General features: G+C 40.2%; 1 protein-coding gene across 4 annotated transcripts in view; it reads right to left on the minus strand.

The window, feature by feature from the left end:
- The window catches only part of LOC311094054 (E3 ubiquitin-protein ligase TRIM39-like), an 81,814-nt gene that overhangs the window by 5,875 nt on the left and 54,458 nt on the right, over nt 1-21,481 (minus strand). For 2 of the 4 annotated variants that reach the window (XM_084131776.1, XM_084131775.1), the window contains exon 1: nt 5,401-6,215. The exons of 1 other annotated variant lie outside the window; for it this stretch is intronic. The gene's annotated coding sequence lies outside the window, so the exon portion shown is untranslated. Of the gene's footprint in view, nt 1-619; nt 772-5,400; nt 6,216-21,481 lie in introns of those variants that run through there. One more of the 4 variants, XM_084131774.1, reaches the window with a different exon arrangement.

A 21,481-nucleotide genomic window follows, 5' to 3' on the forward strand; every position in this document is an offset into this window, starting at 1 on the left:
GACTACAACTCTCGCTGCTTTCGACGCGTTTGAAACGTCAACACCACAAGCACACAAACACTAGCTCACGGATCCCGCTAAACATGGATGTGTCTTTGATGCACTTCATCGCCTTCTTTAAGGGAGAGGACAAAATCGTTGAGGTTGGTGAAAACCACGGGTAAGTCAACTTTATGGGGTGACGTCACATAGGCGACATGTAGTCTTTCTCGTTATGTCTTTTCCACAACTGCTAGCCGAAGAATCATACCATATACTGTCAAACTCGTAACATGAAAAGTTATATAAAAAATTCACAGACAACATATGTTCAATTCATGGCACAATTCAAACGGGACCAGAAAATAATTATTTTCTCCCATTCACTTGCATTGACGGTTTTTCAACTTTGAGGTCCAGCGGGGTTTTACAGAAGGGGCGGGACTTACCAGCTTTATAGAGCATCACAGTCCCGCCCACAGCCGGTTCCGGAAGTAAAAATTCAATACAATTTCTCCATTGACAGTTGGGATATAAGCCATAAAAACGTAACCATACATGGTAGACTTAAAACCAGCTACGGCTGTACTAAGCAATTGTATATGCTCATATAACCGCCAAAAGTTCATGGGGCACTAACCTTGTTTTGGGATAAATGCCTTTTATTCGCGATGTCTTGGAGAAGTACTTCATTACCCACAATCCTGAACAATCCCACAATCCCACAGTGATGCATCTGATTGGTGGAGCTCGTGTAACTGTCTGGTTAAACCCTGCGAAAGTCCGTGAAGACTGAAGATCATTAAAAAAAAAACCTGTGTTTGTTGCGTTTTTTGCACGGTAGACTTATCAGTGCAATCATGATCTCCTTGGCTGCCATGATGGCTTTTTTCAAGGAGGAAAACAAAAGTGTTAAAAGGGGTGAAAACCACTTCAAATCGGGTCATGTAGTTGAGTGTAGCGTGTCCGAGGGTCAGCTTGTGGGTTTTGTAAGGGCCAGCATGAGGGACAATCTAACGTTACAAAGTTGTGGTGAGTTTTGCAGGGAGATGGCAACGTTAGTTAGCATTATCGTTCACTTTAGCTAGGCTACTGTAGCCTCCATATGGTATGAGTCATATCAAGCATTTTATGATGCCACTGTCAAAACAATATTTAGCTTAGGCATACCTCTTCATGCATTTACTGAACATTTGTGTAATAATTTATTCATAAAATCAAATCAAGTATATTTGTATAGCGCTTTTCACAATACAGATTGTATCAAAGCAGCTTCACAGTATTAAATTAAAATAAAATAATACAACAAAGTTTGTTTCTAGTGGAATTTATTGATTGACAGAATAAAATTAAATATCCCCAAAATATCCCCAACTGAGCAAGCCAAAGCCAACAGTGGCAAGGAACCGAAAAACTCCATCAAGTGACCTAATGGTGTCCTAAAACTCCATCAGGTGACCTAATGGAGAAAAAAAAAACCTTGGGAGAACCCAGGCTCAGTCGGGGGCCAGTTCTCCTCTGGCATTTATGAACTAGAGGCCGGATTGTAGTTTGAACTGTGAGATTAACAATATTATATGAATGCCTGGCTGAAAAGATGCGTCTTTAATCTAGTTTTAAACTGGGAGAGTGAGTCCGAGTAACGAACAGTATCAGGAAGGCTATTCCAGAGTTTCGGAGCGAAATGTGAAAATGCTCTCCCTCCTTTGGTGGATCTGGATATCCTAGGTATGACCAAAAGCCTTGAATTTATTGATCTTAAAGAGCGCAATGGATTATAGTGTGATAGAAGACCCGTTAAATAGACTGGAGCTAAGCCGTTTAGGGCTTTATAAGTCAGTAGCAATACCTTATAATTAATACGGAACTTTATAGGTAGCCAATGTAGTGATGATAAAATCGGTGTTATATGATCATACTTTCTTATATTTTATTCATGGCAAGTTAATAAACTGAATATGATGCACTTTCTGGTTTGCTGACCATCACTGTTTAATTTTTACTTTTATTAAGTAAATACATTAAATGTTATTACAATTAAGGATGAACTATAACTTCATGAATAAAATGAGCATGGACCACAAGTGGGAAATTGTTGAGGCATTTGTCTGCAACCTGCCCGTGGGCCGCTGAAACTGATGAGCAGAACGCCGCGGACCGCCAAAACTATTAAACCTTGCAGGCTGTTGGTGACCCGGCTACCGGCAGTTTCATAAACACGTCCACACACAACACAACATGCTAGACATTACAAATAATTGTAAAGTAGGCTAGAATGCATGCTACATGTTTTGGAACCTTTGAACAAAAACATCTTCAACCTGTCCTGTCAGCAGAGTGTCCTGTAATATTGAGAACAGGCGCGCTCAACTCCCAAATCATTTATGGGTGCGAGTAATAAAAAAAGTTATCAAAAATAAAGACGAAAAACCGCACTCTCAAGGTATAATTTCATGAATTTATTGTAACCATGTCAACACAGACGCGTTTCGACCTAAGCCATCATCAGTGTGTAGCAGAGTGTCCCTGTGTCATAAAGGGCTTTGAAATAAACACACAAACTACACACTGAACACACACGCTAACCATCTCATTAACACAGATTAATGTCTTTTCACAAAATAATTGTAATCGTTATCGTTAACCGCTTTTCACACACGCACACAATATAAAATACACGATAAAATACACGATGATAAATATAAAATTCAATACACAATACCTATAAAACACTATTATTTACACGATTACTACTGAAAGAACTGCTATAAACTGCACAAGAAAAAGTTCGCGTGGCTGTCGTCAGATTTGAAAGTCGCTCTAAAGCAGGGGTGGGCAAACTTTTTGTCTCAAGGGCCACACTGGGTTTTAAAATTTGACAGAGGGCCGGCCCAGTAGATTATGAGACACGATCTCATGAAAGTGCGTATCTATACCACAAATTTAATTTTTCGTGCCATTTATACGGCAAAAATGTTTTTTTTGCGTGCATATGCTACGCACTGTAAACCCCTTGGTTAGGATTAGGGGTGCTGAGTGCGTGCCTATTACACGCCATAAAGTGCGTATCATATGCACGCGAAAACTGCGTATCATAAGCACTACAAATACAATTCTTGGTATTCACACTTTCATGAGATCGGGCTGAGCAAACACATTTACGTTGTGGCAACGTTTGCGCGAAATTCAACAACTGAGAGACGCCATTCTGACAATACATTTTTTATGCTAGATATCTCCCATTTAGCATGTTATGTTTTGAGGTTAATTTTTAATTAGTCAGATTTTAGATAATTATAGCCTATACTTTTTAAATATTGTTTATCCTTATTATTATTTAATGGGCCTAACAGTAAATTAGAAACAAAACACCTGCAAGTGTACACTTAGAAGAGTAAAAATTACAGAAGGTTACGTTAATTCAACTTTATTAAAACTGCATATGGCAATCAATTTGCACTTCCAAAAGTCATACATTTGTGTTTTCATGGCTGATATTCCGATTGTCAAATAAATGTTACGCAATATAGGCTATATATAACGCAAAGTATTGCAAGAAAAAGGCAAAATGAAATGGATCTTAAGACAATTTTTTAAATACTCGACGGGCCGGATTAAACAGCCTAACGGGCCGTATGTGGCCCGCGGGCCGTAGTTTGCCCACCCCTGCTCTAAAGGCTCTTTCGCGGTTGTGGCTTCAGTGGACTTCAGTGAGGCGCGGTGGTTTATGGGATGAGTAGTTCCTTCGCTCGGAAATGAAAATATGTACACAGTCTTGTACCTTTGACTTTTTTTGGATTTTCTCGTCGTTTTTTCACTCGAAACGATATGAGTTCAGCCGTAGCTGGTTATCCTCAGACATGCTCTAAAACTCTTTAAATACGTATTTTCCAAAACGTCAATGGGAGAAATGAATGGGAAATTTACTTCCGGCACCAAAGCGCTCTCGGGCTGTGGGCGGGACTGTGATGCTCTATGGCAGGGGTGGGCAAACTTTTTGTCTCAAGGGCCACACTGGGTTTTAAAATTTGACAGAGGGCCGGCCCAGTAGATTATGAGACACGATCTCATGAAAGTGCGTATCTATACCACAAATTTAATTTTTCGTGCCATTTATACGGCAAAAATGTTTTTTTTGCGTGCATATGCTACGCACTGTAAACCCCTTGGTTAGGATTAGGGGTGCTGAGTGCGTGCCTATTACACGCCATAAAGTGCGTATCATATGCACGCGAAAACTGCGTATCATAAGCACTACAAATACAATTCTTGGTATTCACACTTTCATGAGATCGGGCTGAGCAAACACATTTACGTTGTGGCAACGTTTGCGCGAAATTCAACAACTGAGAGACGCCATTCTGACAATACATTTTTTATGCTAGATATCTCCCATTTAGCATGTTATGTTTTGAGGTTAATTTTTAATTAGTCAGATTTTAGATAATTATAGCCTATACTTTTTAAATATTGTTTATCCTTATTATTATTTAATGGGCCTAACAGTAAATTAGAAACAAAACACCTGCAAGTGTACACTTAGAAGAGTAAAAATTACAGAAGGTTACGTTAATTCAACTTTATTAAAACTGCATATGGCAATCAATTTGCACTTCCAAAAGTCATACATTTGTGTTTTCATGGCTGATATTCCGATTGTCAAATAAATGTTACGCAATATAGGCTATATATAACGCAAAGTATTGCAAGAAAAAGGCAAAATGAAATGGATCTTAAGACAATTTTTTAAATACTCGACGGGCCGGATTAAACAGCCTAACGGGCCGTATGTGGCCCGCGGGCCGTAGTTTGCCCACCCCTGCTCTATGGTGATATGAAATAATCAAAATGAGAAATAAATCACACGTGTAGCCCCGCCGCGATCTGCAGACTGCAGCCAGGTCCTTCTCCAAAGGTTTGTCAGTGTCTGTGTAAGGGTCATATCATATGCTTCATATTTCTTAAGGCTTTATGTCGTGTGACTAAAATTAAAGAAAGCCCAAACTTTGCTTGACAAGCAATCAAATGACATATTATATACAATTTTGATAGCTTCCATTTCAGTGCAGTGAACAACTAAAAGAGTTGAGTGAGTTTTTGACATGATTAAACCCTCGGGGAAGTTGCAATTATATTAAGACTGTCTTAAGAATTAAATAGCAGTCATCTGATCGCTCTTACTTTTCGGTTTCAAATTACACCAATCTACGTTTTTATGTAGCCTAACTGACTTTAAAATGTTATGAACAGTCAGTCTTAAAGAAAAAAATGTATTACCTTTGATTAACTAAGGACGAGCAGTTTATGCAAACGGCGCCTGGTTCTGTTCAACTTTTTCCAGTTCGACATAAACCTACTAAACCAGTTCACTTCCATTAGAAACCTGTTCAGCACAATCTCTCTTATATTTCTATCTCTTACCTGTGAGGATCAGATGTGTCCACAAGACTCTTTGAACGGATCAATAAATATTCTGTAGTTTAAAGAGGTTGATCGTTTCAGGCGTCCATATTGTTGTTGATCAAGTTATGCCCTGTCCAGGCGGTCAGGGTTTCATATAATTTTGAAGGTACTCCCGGGTAGAGGTGGGCAGATCGATCCTGAAGTATCGATACTATCGATACTGGCGTGGTATCGAAAAGGATCGATCCTCACATAAAAATATCGATCGAAATGTGTGTTTTTTTACCAGTAATTTTTATTAATTTAGTACGCAATTCAGTGCGTAAAATAAGCTTATAAGTGGAAAAATAAGCGAATGTTAGCGGATAATTGTGTAGGATAGAACTTTTTCTCCTAGTCATCTGGATACAAGACGAAACCAATCAATCACAGAGAGCGTTCGATGCTGGTGCTTCACTGAACTCACAGGCCCAGTGCGTTTGGGAAACGAAGCCTTGCTGAGATGACAGAGAAACAATCGGAAGTTCTTTTGCAATAAACAAAGCAAAAGTGTATATAACGGTTCAAAATGTTGACGTCAGTAAGATTTTTTTAATGAAATTAATATTTTTATTCAACAAGGATCGATGCATTAAATTGATCAAAAGTGACAGTCAAGGGTTTTACACTGTTAAAAAAAAATATAAATGCTGTTCTTTCAACTGTGTTTATCAAATAATTCTGCATCATGGTTTCCACAAAAAATATGAAACTGTTTTCAACATTGATAATAATAAGAAATGTTTCCTGAGCTGTAAATCAGCATATTAAAATGAATTATCATAATGACTGGAGTAATGATGCCGAAAATTCAGCTTTGATCACTTGAATAAATTACAGTTTAGTATGACATAGAAAACAGATAGCCTATGTTAAATTGTAATATTACAGTTTTTACTGTATTTTTGATCAAAAAAAAGCAGAAGAGAATTAAAAATCTTACAGACCCCAAACTTTTGAACAGTAGGCTAGTGTACAATAGTACTTTTACTATAATTAGGGTAGTTTTGTAAAAGTCACTGACTAATAATTACAGGCGTGTTGAGAGCACAAATCACAAAATATTTAGTAGTCATGAAAACGTATTCAGATTTAGCATATTAATGATGCATTCACCTCATAAATCATGGCACACTGCTCTAGAACAGGAAAGTGCATACAAGTTCAAGTGCATGCTTTTAAAATGAAAAAGTATTGGTATCGGTATCGATATCGGCGATACTGGCCCTGTATTTACTTGGTATCGGATCGATACCGAAATTTGGAGTATTGCCCACCTCTACCCCCGGGCGCGATATTTTTTTCCCCAGGATGGTAGGGGAAGACTCATGAATATTAATTAGGTAAGTCATCCCTGATTGGTCTTAACCCCAGTGACGGGTAGGTTTAGGGCGGGGTTAGGGGTAGGTCATCAGACCCCCAGTGGCGGGTAGGTTTAGGGGTGGGGTTAGGGGTAGGTCATCAGACCAATCAGGGATGACTTACCTAATTAATATTCATGAGTCGTCCCCTACCATCCTGGGAAAAAAAATATCGCCCCCCGGGCGCCGCCATTGGCTAGCGGACCATCACCTGCTGTTAGCGTCCCATTGACTCCCATTCATTTTGGCGTCACTTTGACAGCGAATAACTTTACATCTGAGGCGTTTAAAGACTCCATTTGTCCATTATTTATTTCTAAAGAAACACGAAAATGTATAAAAGGCTCCATTACCTTGTATCTTACGTTATGGCCCCGTAGATGCAGTTTTTGTAAAAATAGGCTAACGATTGCGTCATACCCACGCGACTCTCTGTCGCACAGTAGAGAAATTACCGTATGGACAGGAGGAGAAGCTCGCGGGCAATCGGGGGGACGTGGAGGCAAAATGACAAAGTAATTAATCAGAATACTTAGCAAAAGTTGCTCCTGCTCCTAGCTCATGGACAGCTCTTACTCACGCTCTCCGTCTCTGCAAGTTTCGGAAGGGAATGATTCAGATTTCGCTTGGCACAGCTACTAGAAGACAGACGGGTTGCTCACGTCACATCTACGTCGTCAAGCTCAGTTTGAGTCTGCGCAGTACGCTCGACCATCAGGAAGTCCCATTGACTTCCATAGTAGGAAAAATATATATACTATGGAAGTCAATGGGACCCAAAAACTGTCTGGTTACTGACATTCTTCTAAATATCTTCCTTTGTGTTCAGCAAAAGAAAAAAATTCATACAGGTTTGAAACAACATGACGTGAGTATATGATGACAGAATTTTCATTTTAAAAGTGAACTACTCCTTTAATATTGAGGAAACAGTGCTACCAGAAAAGTTCATATTTAAAAAAAGAAGAAATGCAAACATGTTTTACACTTAAACCTTTCTTTTCTTTTGTCAACAGGTGTGGTAAACTGGAACTCCTTTTCAGGGGAGTATAAAAGGACCTACCGCATTCCCTATCTGATCTCCCGTTGCATTCAATGTGATTATTTGTACAAAGACTGTTAAGGATACTGGGGAAGTGGACAAAGAGGAAAACTTAAAGGGTTGGTCAACTGGTCACTCTGAAAATGATTTTGCTGGATACTGCTGCATGGACTGTTTTTATGTGGCTGGAGGCACAATATGATTTTCTATGACAATATTAGTGACAGAAATTGTGGATTGGGTTTGCATAAACCCTCCTTGTGTTGCCTTTCAATAAAAGTTTTTTTGTGATAAGTTTGCTTGTAGTTAATTTGTCTCAAAGTATCATAAGATATTTGACAGTAGTGCATTTAGCTGTTGTCAAAAATTCGTTTGTCAGCACATCAGGCAATATGACAAGGTCAAATTAGCCCAGATGTCTAGGCTAAAACAAGGCTAAATTTGGGCTGTCAGTGAAAATCTAATAGACGTCTAACCATAGCCCAAGAATAGACTAGTCATCAATTAGACGGCTATTGAACGACTAAATATATACGTCTAATAGACAGTGCATATGGGTCTAGGCTAAAACAAGGCTGAATTTGGGCTGTCAGTGAAAATCTAATAGACGTCTAACCATAGCCCAAGAATAGACTAGTCATCAATTAGATGGCTATTAAATGACTACATATACATGTAATAGACAACAAAATAATGGCTAAATGATTCTTTTCACTCAAATATAACAGGTTCTCATAAATTGTAATCCATCCGAACAAATTAAATATAAAGGTTTTATTTAGAAAAAGAACATTAACAACTTTCAAAACATAAAAATGACCAAATCAAATATTAAAAATAATTTATATATGGAAAAAATAATAAAAAAATATACATATATAAAAATAAAATAAAAAAATGGAACATCAACAACTTGAGATAATAAAATATAAAACTCTGTTGCTGCTGGGAAGCTGGTCGTCACAGCATCTGCCAAATAAAAAAAAATTAATTTGCACAAGAAAATCATTGTTGACAGTTTAACCTCAAGTGTGCATGGACTAATACATTCACCTATACTGTGTGTGTGTGTGTGTGTGTGTGTGTGTGTGTGTGTGTGTGTGTGTGTGTTCAGTTTAGGTTTTAATGCACATCGGAGCTATTTGCATTATTGATATACTGCCAGATATATATTTTTTATAATTGCTAATTTTATGTAGCCAATCATTTGTTTTTTTATGCTGTATTATAAAATTAATTTGAAAGTTTCAAACTTGAATGAATGAAGGCATTTTGAATAAAACTTCATCTTATTGTGCTTGACAATGACAAATATTATTCTACTCTATTAGAAATGCTCTCTCTATGTAACAAGCCATTGTTCAGACAAATTCAATATTATAGTTCAAATCAATGATGGACTTTGTCAAAGATGAGAGCTTTAGTGAGGAAATGCTATTTTCATATCATAATGATCTAAAGAAAAGAGTAAAATATATTTGTGTCTTTCATAACACTCTATAATTGTTTGCACATGTTTCATGTTTACACCTTTGGATTTAGATAATTCCAGTTTAAGGGCACATGGAAACATGGGGTTACAGTACACGTGAATGTACCATGATACACCGTTACCCACTAAAATGTCACGATTCAACACATGATAACAAATAATCTAGCTAAAAAATGAGCACGTCAAAACGAAAACACAGATACTTACAAGACAAAAGTAGGAATGTCTTTTACCTGTTCTCTTTGACCGACAGCTGAATGCAATGCTCTGGGTCGTTTAAAATATTTCAAAATGGTGGAAATGTTTATCGCGCGATCGCGAGAATGGTGATCTCTACTAACTATCAAGTCTCGCGTTGCCAGTAGTCATGTCTCAGTAGGGCTGTTGCCATCTAGTGGTTGAGAAATGTAATTGCATTTTTATTTAATTTAAAATGAAAGACAGTCAAATAATATTGTAGATTTTTTTATGAATGTGTGACAGCAAACATGAAGCTGCGTGGGCGAAAAACATGTAAACTATTTTAAGACTATTTTGGCTATACTAATCGCTGGTCTAAATCAGGGCTATAGCCAAGCAGTTAAACGTTGACCAGCAGACAGCACATAGCCCGTCCGATTCAGAGCTGAATCGTGACTATAGATCGACCATGTCATGAAATGACACTGGCACCTTGTAGATATTATTACCAATGCGAACATGATAGGATATCAACCATGCCATGCATTGCCAGCCCAACAATTAATTAAAAATACAATTAATCAGTTTCGACTATAAGTGGGCTACAAATAGCCGGGTTGACAATAGGAGCTAGATTGTGTCTACGCACAGCCAGGGCCGGATTAACCACTAGGGCAACTGGTCACTTGCCCAGGGGCACATGACATCTAAGGGGCCCTGACAGGTAGGAGGAAATACACAGAAATGTAATAAAGTTATCAAACACTTTACAGTCTTCACTGCATAAAATGCATCTACGCGGGTTCATGCAGACTTTCCTCCCTCCGCGCTGAACGCCAGCGATTACTAATTCATGAAATGCACTCCCGCTGGTTGAGCGCGGTAAAGTTCGTTTTAGGTTCGATATTCGGACATTTGTTCTATAGGGTCGGTAGTCTAACAAAGATATCAATATTGTATTGTTCCAGAGACAACAAATAAAGATAAAAAGAATAGATGGTACTGGCGTCTTTATTCCATGTGGCACACAAAGCATGTCTCCATTACAACCCCTTCCTCTAGGGAATGCACTTCATCTTATACACCACATTACTGCCACCTGCAGGCATAAATCAGTACTCATCACAATAGATACTCATTACATCTCTTTTCCTTTTTTTTTTTTTTTTTTTCTTTTCATAAGTCCATTCGAACAGGAGCTTTTCGAACTCGATTAGTTCTCCGCAAGAGAGGCATGTCAGTCTTTGGTACAGATAACTCGAGTTCAGGAATTTGTTCTGCAGAATTAAACATACCTGGAGATAGCATTTCATGATGTTGCAGATCAACAGGGGGCATTTCACAAGACTGCAGTTCTGCAGACAGGGTTGTCTCATCAACAAGTGGACATTTCTCTGCAGTCTTAAGCAAGCTCTGTCGATTTCTCCGCAATGTCTGTCCATCTTCTGTTTGAACCAGATATGATCTTGGTGTAACAGGTACAGAAAGTGTACTGTTAAATGTATGTATAGTTTATTAGAATTCTCACAAAATTGTTCGTTTACATGTACCTGATATGACTGCCTAAGTGAAATGAGTAGCTTTCCCTTTAATTGATGTGATGTCATGAGTCAATACAATTTCCTGTTCTGTCCCCTCCTCTTCCTCTTTGCATTGGTGATGAAGTGGAGAGGTGAGGTTATTTTGGGCTCTTATAATCTTATTTAATCCTAATTTTAATTGTTGCTTTTGTGTCTATATTTTCACTTTAATTTATGTATATAATATTATTTTACCTATCTGTGTGGTTATTTTTGTCATTTTGTCCCGATTGAGCTATATTTTTGCATCTGAGCCTAAATGTGAAACGAGAGCACATGTGACAACTGTACATCACATTTGTTTTATAGAGCTAAAGAGAGCGAATTTCACTAAGAGGCTGATTACATGTGTTTGTACATCAGGTATGTTTATTGTTCTGTGATTTATTCCTCTTTGCATTGGTGATGAAGTGGAGAGAGCTAAAGAGAGCGAATTTCACTAAGAGGCTGATTACATGTGTTTGTACATCAGGAATAAAAGATCGGTGAAACTGCGAATGCTGTCTTGTTCTTCTCATATCAACCTAAACACAACGCAGACAACAGACCAGTTACACTGGGTTTACCTCTTTTAGGACTGTAGCTTTCTTTTTCCATCCAGTAGGCTCCGCAATTCTAAATGCATCTCGTTCAGAAAGAGGTTTCAGATGTCGAGCTCCCTTGTCATAATATTCTTTCTGCTTCTCTTTAAGATGTTGCATCTCTTTCAATGATAGACTGTTGTTTTCTGTTTTCAGGGATACTTTTGGTAGTGTATCACGCAGTTTTCGGTTCATCAATAACTCACCAGGAGATAATCCACAACTGAGTGGAGAAGAACGGTAACTCAGAAGAGACAGATTTATATCAGACCTGCTTGCTGCGGCTTTTTTCATAAGTCTTTTTACAATTTGTACCCCTTTTTCTGCTTTACCATTTGCCTTTGGATAAAGTGGGCTTGAAGTAGTATGTTTAAAGCCATACTGTTCCGCAAACAGTTTGAATTCACAACTAGTGTACTGAGGACCATTGTCACTTTGCACAATATGAGGAATTCCATGCCTTGCAAAGATGCTTTTCATGCGTTGAATCAGGTCATTCGATGTTGTATGATGGAGCTGTTCAACTTCAGGATAATTGGAATAATAATCGATAACCACGAGTTCACATCTACATATAATTAATACAGTTTAATAAAGTTTATGCGTATTTGGCGTGCTGTCCGGGGGAAGGTCTCCGAGCTCGGAGTTAGGCCCGAACCCAGAGTACTCCCCCCAGTTGGTAAGTGTAGATGGAACTGGAAGTGAGGAGATGGGGTGGAGGAGGGATGCTGACAAACTTTCAATGAACAGAGATAGGACTGCTTGTGAATTTATACTCTGTCATTGAGTTGATTACTGATTAATCTCCAGCTGTGCATAATTTGGTTAATTATCTGAACCTGCTCCTCCCGAACTTTGTTAATAAAACATCATATAATCCTTACCATTCAACTGGAAAAGATCAGTTCCTACTTTTTGCCACGGTTCAGTAGGATGAGCAGCTATCATCATAGGTTCTTTGGCCAGTTTATAATGATGACTTAGACAGACGTCACACTGATTGATGTATTTCTCAATGTGCACATTAATTCCAGGCCAGAAAACAGCTTGTCTAGCTCTTCTCTTGCATTTTTCGATACCAAGATGTCCCTCGTGAATTCTACGAAGCATGTCGTGGCGCATTGATACTGGAATGAATGACAATTCTGTTAATTCTCAACAGCATGCCCTCAACCACACTCAGTTCTGCCCTTAAAGGAAAGTACTGTGGACACTTGCCTTTGATCAATCCATGTTGAAGGTGTGCAATAACCCTCTGCAATTCAGCGTCCTTTGCAGTTTCCTCTGCGATCAGCTTTAACATCTCATCTGAAACTGGTAACGCTGAATACACCATACTCACATGTCTCTCAACTTCGTCCATTTTGCTGATCTCCGAAGCTACTGGTGCTCGAGACAGTGCATCAGCCACAATGATATACTTTCCAGGTGTATAGACAAGATTCAGATCATATCTTTGTAATTTCATCATCATGCGTTGAATTCGAGGTGACATATCATTTAAGTTCTTTTGAATGATGGAGATTAATGGTTTATGATCCGTCTCTACTGTAAAAGTAGGTAATCCATGAAATTTTTCACAGCCAAATACTAAACCCAAAGTCTCCTTCTCTATTTGTGAATATCGTCTTTCAGTCTCTGTCATAGATCGAGAAGCATAGGCCACAGGTCTCCAGGAATCCTCAAAGGCCTGAAGAAGCACCGCCCCCAATCCATCCTGAGAGGCATCTGTAGAGATCTTAGTTGGTCGTGTGTGATAAAAAAAAACAAGGACAGGTTCAGTAGTAAGAGTCTCCTTTAACTGCTTCCATTCTTGATCATGTACTGAAGTCCAGACAAACTCCTGATCATTTTGTAACAACTTTCTCATTTCTCAGTTTTAGCTGACAAATTTGGCAGAAATTTTCCCAGGAAGTTCACCATTCCCAAAGCACGCAGAATTCCCTTCTTATCCGTAGGTGGAGGCATATCAAGGAGGGCTTGCACTTTTGCTGGATGTGGCTCCACACCTTTTGCAGACAGCTTGTCCCCTAAGAACGTGATCTCTGTGACTCCAAATTGACACTTTTTCTGATTGAGCTTTAAATCATGTGCTCGAACTCTTTCCATCACTTTTACTAATCGCTGATTATGTTGTTGAATGGTGGACCCCCACACCACAATATCATCAATATATACTCAAACACCCTCTAGACCTTCAATAAGGGTTTCCATGGCTCGATGAAAAATCTCAGGAGCTGATTTGATTCCAAAAGGAAGTCGAAGAAAACAATATCGCCCAAAGGGAGTATTAAATGTACAATACTGGCTACTCTCAGAATCCAATCAGATCTGCCAGAATCCTTGAGATGCATCTAATTTGCTAAATAACTTAGCTCCTGACATGTCACTAATGATCTCTTCACGGGTGGGTATCTGGTAATGTTCTCGTTTGATGCTATCATTTAGGTCTTTAGGATCTAAGCACACTCTTAAGTCACCATTAGGCTTCTTCACACAAGTTATAGAATTTACCCAGTCTGTAGGTTGTTCAATCCGTTGTATTACGCCTGATTGGGTCATGCGATCCAATTCCTTTTTCAAGGCCTCACGCAGAGGTGCAGGGACCCGCCGAGGAGCATGTATGACGGGAGAAGCATCATCTTTCAGTTGTATTTTATAGGTAAATGGCAGTGTGCCTTGACCTTCAAAAACATCTGGAAATTGTTTGACAATGTCAGTTATATTGTCACAGACAGGCTGTAAGACTACGGTTTCCTTATTGACTTGATACACTCTTTTAACCAAATGAAGGTCTTCACACGCTTTATCTCCTAAAAAAGATTCATGACCATTGGGAACTACAACAAACATCAAACTCTTCATCTTTCCTTTTACTTGTATGTTTAGTCTGCATATTCCTCGCGTTTCAATTGGTTGTCCATTATAGGCTTTGAGGGGAACTGTACGTTTTTTAATTAGAGGTTTTTCTTTCAGTGCTTTCACATCTCTGATGTTGATTAAATTAACTTTTGCACCAGTATCTAATTTAAAGGGTACTACGGTCCCATTAGCCACAAGAGGAACAATCCACATCGAAGACTTGACTGAATCATCACTTGATACACACGTTTCAGCATCCGGATTTACTTTCTCTTCAGAAACCATGTTCACATAAAATGAGTCGCTCAAATCACTGTCATCTGCCTCCTCCACTAAATGCACTTTATTTTCCTCCTTCATGTCTTTTGAAAAACACATTTTTGCAAAGTGGTTGGGGCCATTACACTTAGAACATCTTTTTCCGAAAGCTGGGCACTGTCTGAACTTATGTTTGGTCCCACAGCGCTTGCATGAGAATGTTTCATTGTCATTATCTCTGAAACCTCTTGTATCATTGTCTCTGAAACCTCGTGTGTTACCTCTTCTCTTGTCTCTGAATGAAATGGCGTCAACTTCTACACTCTGAAATGACATAGCGGCTGTATTAGTCCCATCAAACTGCTTCACTTACTGTCTCGCTACTTCACTGGATTGGCACAATTTGACAGCATAATCCAAGGTGAGTTCTGATTCTCGTAACAATCTTTCTCTCAGTTTCTTCTCATAGATACCAAAAACAATCTGATCACGAATCATTGAATATCTCAATTCATTAAAGTTACAAGTCTTTGCCTTTATCTTGAGATCAGTCAGAAAGTAATCTGCAAGTTATTTTGGAAAAAAATTACATGTAACTAGATTCAATGTTATTTTGGCTAGAAGTGGGTTACACATAGCCGGACTATATCGGGTCTATATTTAACCGAGACGGTGAAATGATGGCTATTGCTTGCTGGGCTCTAAGGAAAGCAGGCTAGAACCCGGTGGGCTAGTCTATCCTATGGGCCCAATCCACACCGAGGCTATAGGGAAGGGGGGTGAGACAAACAAAAAGAAGAAACCGCTAGACGGTGGCCACAATCAGTTCACTAACACAAATCTTCTTGTAGTTCACTAACTACAGCCCACCGGCTAGCGGGAAAAAATAAAAAATAAATAAACACAGAAAAGTGTCTAAAAAGCAGCACCTGCACACTTACATGAAGTTAAAATGGTTTTGTCATGTTGCTTTGCTCTCTCTCACTGTAGATGAAGTGTTGTACAGTTAGTTTGAACAGATGTGGATCTCTCGGCTCTAAGCGGCTGGAGGGCGGAGGCTGCTCGTGGCACGAGGAATGTTGTGTTTGTTGCGGCTGTGAGAAGCCCATCGGCGGACAGTCGTTCATCCCAGATACGAGCGAGTTTTGCCCTGTTACGAGAGACGAGGAGGGTTTTGAAAAGTCAGAAGAATTGTTCATTTAGTTGTGGTAGTAAGTTATTTTAGCAGTAGAGAGACATTAGCAGAGAAGCTCGAGAGGAGGGATTTATACAAACCAAGGTCAGCGGGATCTTTTGATTTGCGCCACTTCTTCTCCCAGTCAACAATGTGATCTCACCATCCCAGGATACTCACTGTGGTCGATGTGATCCCACCATCCCAGGATACTCACTGTGGTCGATGTGATCTCACCATCCCAGGATACTCACTGTGGTCAATGTGATCCCACCATCCCAGGATACTCACTGTGGTCGATGTGATCCCACCATCCCAGGATACTCACTGTGGTCAATGTGATCCCACCATCCCAGGATACTCACTGTGGTCGATGTGATCTCTCCATCCCAGGATACTCACTGTGGTCGATGTGATCTCACCATCCCAGGATACTCACTGTGGTCAATGTGATCTCTCCATCCCAGGATACTCACTGTGGTCGATGTGATCCCACCATCCCAGGATACTCACTGTGGTCGATGTGATCCCACCATCCCAGGATACTCACTGTGGTCGATGTGATCTCACCATCCCAGGAGACTCACTGTGGTCGATGTGATCTCACCATCCCAGGATACTCACTGTGGTCGATGTGATCTCTCCATCCCAGGATACTCACTGTGGTCGATGTGATCTCACCATCCCAGGATACTCACTGTGGTCAATGTGATCTCACCATCCCAGGATACTCACTGTGGTCGATGTGATCTCTCCATCCCAGGATACTCACTGTGGTCGATGTGATCCCACCATCCCAGGATACTCACTGTGGTCGATGTGATCCCACCATCCCAGGATACTCACTGTGGTCAATGTGATCTCTCCATCCCAGGATACTCACTGTGGTCGATGTGATCTCACTATCCCAGGATACTCACTGTGGTCAATGTGAGGTCACAGTGAGCTAAAAGTGTAACCTCAAAGCTCACTCACTATGCGCTCAAACTGTGAGCTCAGCATGAGAGACCACTGTAAAGTCATTGTGTTAAACTCTCATTCTGTTAGTTTAGTGAGTTTACTGTGATCTAAAATTCCTCTAATATTGGTCAGTTATATCACAAACATCATGTAGAAGTTCATATTTTATTTCCATCAACAAAGTATTAAAAAAATTCAGTTTTCTTGTTTATTTTGTATTCTTTTCAGGTGTTGACATTTGACACAAATATTTCTATTTGACGGATGCATTCAGATTCTGGTGTGGTTTTAGTGACTCTTTTTCACTTCTTAACCTCTATTTCTTTTTCCCCTTAAAAAGACTTGACATCCTGAAACACAGAGAGCAATATGTTTGATTACTGGTGTGATTTCTGAAGCCAGGTGACTCTACACATGAGCTGGTAAGATGGATGGTTCACATGTACATGGTCATGTGACAGTACTCTGCTAACACAGGGCCAGGCCACAGTGCATATTAGCATTATAATATCATATGAGCATATGTAAAATGCAATTAAAGTGACCACCCACCATTTCTCCAGTGTAACAATTCCACGCTGAGTCCAGAACACAACTGTACAGCACAAACGGTTTGCTAACAAATCCTGCAGTGTCCACATTTTTCCAGAGTTGAGAAACAGGAACTATAATGTTCCCAGTGACCGACATTTGAACTTCCTCCTCTCAACCGGCTCAACATTTTGAATTCACAATGAGCTCATATAATATTCACACTGTGAGTGTCACTGTATGAGAATGGTCTCATGATCTCACATGTTGACTGGGATCTGCAGCCCTGAGTTTAGACCGATGCTCGCGGAGAACATCACATGACCAGGGGCAGAGGAGGTGACGCGGGCTGGCCTGGAGGAAAGGGGGCAGAAGTTGTCTAAGCAAGATTTTAGAGTGGAGAAAGAGTATCAGTTGCACTGTTAGTATCTGATGATGATGAGATGATTAGTGGGAGTAAGTGTGTCTGAGACCAGAGAGGACAGACGGAGGGAGAGAGTGAGCGAAGGTTACAGTGTGTTGTTCCTCCGGTTGCTGATACTTCTCTCTGCTGTCAGGTTCTTTATAGATATGGAAAAAGACTATTAAAATATTATTTACTCTGAGAAAAAAAAGTATTTTTTTCATGCACTGGTCAATTTTCAATAGACTGGCTTTTCATATCATATTGCTTCAGACTAGTGGAAACAAAAAATCCAAAATACACTTTTAAGTGTTTACTTTATGGCACTATATATATTTGCATCTCTAGATTTAAATTTTTAAAATTTAAGATTTAAAATACAATTCATATCTTTAAAGGTTGCTTTTTTAAAATGAGGTTTTTTTCTCCTCCAGTTCAGTAGCACTTACACACACCAAACTTTACAGTTTTATTCATATCTATATTCTGAAGGTTTTTACAGAGAGGTTTGTTCATATATCATTTGCCTGATATGTTACAACAATTTATTCCTAAAAACATGGTGAAAATGTATTTATTGACAGTATTGGCTGATTTATGGAGTAATAAAAAGAGAAATCCTAAATCCCCTCTCTAAAAACCTTTAATTCTAATATGTCAACAAAATGAAACAAGAGATTTGAACCTGACTTCATCCAATATTCAGATTTTTGTTTTGGAGTTTATGCAAATGAGTGCATAGTTAATTAGGAAAGGCCTCATTTGCATATTTAAACAATATTTAAAAAAAAAAACGTACTAAAATGTTTGGAATTATTAATGTAATCAATCAACACAGGAAGTATGGTGATATTTATTATTGTTAAAATTTTACCCTATTTATGTGTCTTTGCCTTCAGAATTGTTCACTGAAATGTTCTTTGGCAAAGGTTCTTTTTTTCACTGTGAAAACCCGCTTTGGAAACTTTACTTTTAAGAGTGTAAACTACACACATCTGAAGATTAATCTAAAACTGAGTATTTGTTGCTTTTTTTTCACAGCCAACCTCGTTAAGTTGTACGCAGTGAATGACAGTGTGTTTGGTCTCGTCTCTTCCAGATCTTGGTTCAGGGTGGCGTTACGTACAGAGACGAGCCCTGGCATAAAGAATGTTTCTTGTGTTCGGGTTGTAAAGTCCAGCTGGCCGGACAGCCTTTCACAACACAGGGTGAAGATCCGTTCTGTGTGAAGTGCTTCAGTAACCTGTACGCTCAAAAATGTGCCGCCTGCGACAAACCCATCACAGGTCAGTGTGTGTTAATGTGTCCTTATAACAAGAGCGCTCTTCATTAGCAGTTCCTTCAGCTGATAACAGAAACACTGTCAGAAACAAGAGACAGTTGTCACATAAACAGGGTCGTGTGTTTGGAGGCTATTGAGTGTGTTTGAATAAAGTTCTGCTTGTTCATCGGGACTCAAGAGTCTCTCATCCACCGAGTCATGACCTATGAGAATATAATATCTAACTCAAATATCAATATTAAATATCTCACTGTTTATATGTTTTAACCTTAGTATATTATATTTGATACACACATTTCTAAAACATTATCAAAACTTTGCTGAAAACTTGTACACAATCTTCTACATGCCATCTATTGTATGAGTGATAGTTTATACATTTTAGCAAGTAAAAGGCTTTTTAGTGTAAATTTAACTATAACGTCCCCCTTCAGGTCGTGATTCACGTGTCTTTTTGCTGTGAAATCTTGATTTTTTTTAAGTGAATGTAAGAATAACGTTTATTATTAATATTTCAAGATAAACTGGACTGAAGCAACTTTTATTTGTTACATATATTTGTTCATCTCTCAGTCATCATTGTATTGCTTTATACGTTTTGCCTCCCACAATAAAAACTACAGAGATTTGATCATAAAACTAAGCATTTAAATATCATCTAACTAAGACATTATTGGGAGATATTGTCACGTTTCTGTGTTTTGGTTTAGTTATGTTATCTAGTTTTCCCCTGTCTTTTGTGTTTTTGGTTTAGTCCTGTTACTTAGTTTCTCCTATGTTCTAATTAGGAATGTATTTCACCTGTGTCCTGTCAATCACCTTGTTAATTATCCTGATAGCCCCATTGTATTTAAGCCCTGTGTTTTCCCTCAGTGTTTGTTGGTTCTTGTCTTTGTATGGTTGTGTGTTCCTGCAACTTCAGTTTGTGAATAAACCAGCTGCATTGAAATTCTGTTCCCTCGTCTTCAGCAACCTGCACAAACCTGACAGAAGAACCGGCCATTTAAAACCAAAAATGAGCAAGGTGAGAGATAAAAAAGAAAAGGGTGAACCCCATGGAAACACCTATACTCTTTCAATATGAGCGCTCACTTGAGGAATATGCGGGGCTTTACCTGGATCTTTATGATGATGTGACATGGGATGAAGAGGAACTTAAACAGAGTTTTTGGGGTGGATTGAAAGACCCTCTTGCCCAGATACTTCTGGTAAAAGATCTCTCTCTGACATTCCTGGAGTTCGTGGATCACACGCTATGGGTGTGTGGATCCAACTTCGTGGTGGAAGATCTTCCACTCCAGCCAGTTCCGAGTCCAGTATGTCCTGTGCCCGTCGCCTGTCCACCAGAGCCAGTCTTCGAGCAAGAGCCAGAGCCCGAGCCAGTCTTCGAGCAAGAGCCCGAGCCAGTCTTCGAGCAAGAGCCCGAGCCAGTCTTCGAGCAAGAGCCCGAGCCAGTCTTCGAGCAAGAGCCCGAGCCAGTCTTCGAGCAAGAGCCCGAGCCAGTCTTCGAGCAAGAGCCCGAGCCAGTCTTCGAGCAAGAGCCCGAGCCAGTCTTCGAGCAAGAGCCCGAGCCAGTCTTCGAGCAAGAGCCCGAGCCAGTCTTCGAGCAAGAGCCCGAGCCAGTCTTCGAGCAAGAGCCCGAGCCAGTCTTCGAGCAAGAGCCCGAGCCAGTCTTCGAGCAAGAGCCCGAGCCAGTCTTCGAGCAAGAGCCCGAGCCAGTCTTCGAGCAAGAGCCCGAGCCAGTCTTCGAGCAAGAGCCCGAGCCAGTCTTCGAGCAAGAGCCCGAGCCAGTCTTCGAGCAAGAGCCCGAGCCAGTCTTCGAGCAAGAGCCCGAGCCAGTCTTCGAGCAAGAGCCCGAGCCAGTCTTCGAGCAAGAGCCCGAGCCAGTCTTCGAGCAAGAGCCCGAGCCAGTCTTCGAGCAAGAGCCCGAGCCAGTCTTCGAGCAAGAGCCCGAGCCAGTCTTCGAGCAAGAGCCCGAGCCAGTCTTCGAGCAAGAGCCCGAGCCAGTCTTCGAGCAAGAGCCCGAGCCAGTCTTCGAGCAAGAGCCCGAGCCAGTCTTCGAGCAAGAGCCCGAGCCAGTCTTCGAGCAAGAGCCCGAGCCAGTCTTCGAGCAAGAGCCCGAGCCAGTCTTCGAGCAAGAGCCCGAGCCAGTCTTCGAGCAAGAGCCCGAGCCAGTCTTCGAGCAAGAGCCCGAGCCAGTCTTCGAGCAAGAGCCCGAGCCAGTCTTCGAGCAAGAGCCCGAGCCAGTCTTCGAGCAAGAGCCCGAGCCAGTCTTCGAGCAAGAGCCCGAGCCAGTCTTCGAGCAAGAGCCCGAGCCAGTCTTCGAGCAAGAGCCCGAGCCAGTCGCCTGCCTG

This window comes from Abramis brama (genome assembly GCF_963993115.1).
Source record: "Abramis brama genome assembly, chromosome: 12".
In the NCBI taxonomy this organism is placed as follows: Eukaryota; Metazoa; Chordata; class Actinopteri; order Cypriniformes; family Leuciscidae; genus Abramis; species Abramis brama.